This window comes from Nematolebias whitei, chromosome 1 (genome assembly GCF_014905685.2).
Source record: "Nematolebias whitei isolate Nwh7 chromosome 1, NemWhi1, whole genome shotgun sequence".
Classification (NCBI taxonomy): domain Eukaryota; kingdom Metazoa; phylum Chordata; class Actinopteri; order Cyprinodontiformes; family Rivulidae; genus Nematolebias; species Nematolebias whitei.
In genome coordinates, this window is record NC_056498.1 from 42834879 (window position 1) to 42838262 (window position 3384).

The 3384-nt window shown below is 47.2% G+C and overlaps 1 protein-coding gene across 1 annotated transcript in view; it reads right to left on the reverse strand.

Annotated features, from left to right (window-relative positions):
• Positions 1-3384, reverse strand: part of LOC119418680 (coiled-coil domain-containing protein 171) — a 25226-nt gene that overhangs the window by 11310 nt on the left and 10532 nt on the right. The gene's annotated exons all lie outside the window — the stretch shown is intronic.

Consider the following 3384-nt stretch of genomic DNA (forward strand, 5'->3'; position numbering starts at 1 on the left):
GGTCTGGATGGAGCTCTGCTGTCGGAGGAGGAGGGGTCTGGATGGAGCTCTGCTGTCGAGGCCTGCCGAGGCACACTGGTCCTGGTGACAGCCTTCTAACGTGTGAGGACAGAGATCAGCACCCTGGAGCCAGGCCTGGGGGAGGGGCTTATCGGCACATGCCTAGTGACCTGGACTCTAGCCCTGGGGCTCGGTCAGGCTCAGCCCAAATGAGTTTGCCTTGATGTGGGCCCACCCCCTGCAGGAGGGGCCATGAGGGTCAGGTACATGGAGCCATGGGCAGGAGTCAGAGGAGGGGGCCTCAGGGCTCTGACCCTGGCTCACCAAAGCTCTCAGGACGTGGAACGCCACCTCTCTAGTGGGGAGTAGAGCGGTCATTTCTAGCCCAGGCTTCGGGCCCGGCCCGACCCACCCCGAATTTGGGCCGGGCCATAGTAATATGCTGGATGGGCGGGCCGGGTCGGACTTTTCATTGTGCCAGTGGATCAGCTGCGATCCAATTATATGATAACATGGCCTGCCATACATGCAGCTGAGCTGACTGGCCCTGACAGAGGTGAACAGTTCAGTTCAGCTTCAGATGGACTGTACTGCCAGGAAGTGATCCATCGCCCACATGGACGTTCAGCCGCTGCACTCAGCGGGCGCGCGCAGCCGACGACCTAAACAGGTGAGATCAAAAACTACCGACATGTCAGAGCGGGGCCCGTGTGTGAATCATGCAGAAGGAGGATTTAATGAGCTCTGACAGCCATGAAAGGACAAACACCCCTCAGCTCCGATCTTCTGCCCCTTTGATTCAGCCGTGCACGTCCACCCACCGTTAATAACTAAATAATCAGTCAAAACTTAATTAAAAATGCCGGGGGGGGGGGGGGGGGTTGACTTTGGACCTGTCATTACTGTTAATTCGAAGGGTTGGGTGGGGTTCGGAAATGATGGCTGGGTTGGGGCCGGGTCGGATCAAATGTTTTGGGCCCGAATGCAACTTTAGTTGGGAGGAGCCTGAGCGTGCACGTGAGATTGAGAGGTACTGACTAGACACAGCTGGGCTCTAGAACAAGTCCGCTGCTCCTTCACATCCAAAGGAGCCAGCTGAGGTGTTTCAGGCAATTGGTAAGGATGCTCCCTGAACACCTCCCTAGGGAGGTGCCTGTGCAACTGGGAGGAGAACTCCAAGGAAAACCCAGGACACCCTGGAGACTCTGTGGACTGGCTCGTCTGAGAACATCTTGGAGTCTGCCCAGAAGAGCTGTGAGAGGAGGCTGGACCTCCCTGATAAAACTGCTGCTCCTGAGACCTGAGTCCAGAACCAGAGGATGGATGGATGGATGGATGGATGGAAGAATGATGGGTAGATGGATGAGGGATGGAACAATGAAGGATGCATGGGTGGATGGATATATGACTGGATGATGGATGGATGGTGACGGAGATGTGACATGTCACAAATGTTTTTCACTTACTCAAGTCAAATGTTATAACTCATGTTACCACGTGTTACCACGTGTTACCGTGTGTTATCATGTGTTACCACGTGTTATCACGTGTTATGTGTTACCGTGTGTTATCACGTGTTATCATGTGTTACATGTTACCATGTGTTGTGTTACCACGTGTTATTGTGTGTTATGTGCTAACATGTGTTACCACGTGTTACCATGTGTTACCACGTGTTACCATGTGTTACCACGTGTTATTGTGTGTTATGTGCTAACATGTGTTACCACGTGTTACCATGTGTTACCACGTGTTAGTTTTAGCTCGACAATAAACAACTGATGACAGTTGTTTATTGTTGAGCTAAAACTGTTGCTAAGGCTTTCCAGCTTTTGAAATCTGCATTCAACATCATCCAGACTGATTTGTTTCACCTCAAACTTGTCCTAAACACTGATAAAACCAAAGGGATGCTTTTTTCAAACAGGAAGTTGGTCCCAGCAGTTCTTCCACTGATTTTATCCTCAAATGGTGTCCCCATTGAGTTTGTTGATTCCTATAAATATTTGTGTATCTTGGTCGACTCACATCTCTCTTTTAAGCTCCACGTGGAAAACTTGGTAAAGAAACTGAAAGTTAAACTGGGTTTCTTTTTCAGAAACAGATCCTGTCTAACTCTGAATGTTAGGAAACACCTTGTATCTGTGACTTTCCTTCCCTCCATTGATCACGGTGACATTATTTACATGAACGCTCCTACAAGAACCCTGCAGATGTTGGATGCTGCAGATGTTGGATGCTGCAGATGTTGGATGCTGCAGATGTTGGATGCTGCAGATGTTGGATGCTGCAGATGTTGGATGCTGTCTATCACGGTGCACTAAGATTCATAACTGGCTGTGATTATCGTACCCACCACTGCACCCAGTATTCACTGGTTAACTGGTCACCATTAACTTCACGCAGACTCTCTCACTGGTACATTTTCATCTTTAAATCACTTCCTGGTCTGCTGCCTTCATACATCTCCTCCTACATGTCTCTGTGTGAGTGCAGCTACAGCGTGCGCTCTCAGGACATCATTACCTGCAGTGTTCCCTCAGTGAGGACTGAACTAGGCAAAAGGACCTTCTCCTATTCCGCTCCTGTTTCCTGGAATATCTTGTAAAAAGATCTGAAGCTCTCGACCTTTGACCTCTCTAAGTGTCTTTAAGAATCTGTTGGGACTCCTGGCAGGGTCCAATGCAGACATGTTCCTGTTTTTAGTTTTATACATTTGTCTTGGAATCTAGCTGTTTTTTTGTTTTGTTACCTTTTCCTTTTAGCCATCCTATTTGTTAAAAAATAAAAAAATAATAAAACCTGTAGTATGACTTTTTATAACTGCTTATTGTTGTTGCTGTTGTCCATTGTTGTCATCTTTCTTTGTTAAAATCAGGTCTCTCTTGTAAAAGAGTCCTCGAGGCTCAATGGGATTTACCTGTAGAAATAAAGGTTGATTGATTGATTGATTGATTGATTGATTGATTGATTGATTGATTACCGTGTGTTACCGTGTGTTATGTGTTACCATGTGTGTGTGTTGAAGAGTTGTCGGGGGTCGTCTGACCTTGTCTTTGTCTGATAACATATAAAAAGACTCTTTTAGGCTATCGGTGTCGGTGAGCAGACGTGGGACGGAGCGTCATGTAACATTTTGATGCTTGTATTTCAACACTGCTCCATCTTGTAAGATTAAAACCTGGGATTAAGAAAAGATCTACTCTCCTGTGTGGCCATTTATTTAATGAGTTATTGAAAGAATAATAATAAATGATCCTAACAGATGATGATGGACGTCTGAACCTGTGCCTTTACTGCTCTCTGGTCAGACCCGCTCAGTGTTGTTTGGTTCATGGTAGAGGAGGACTGTTGCTCCTGCTCCTCTTGTAGAGGAGGACTGTT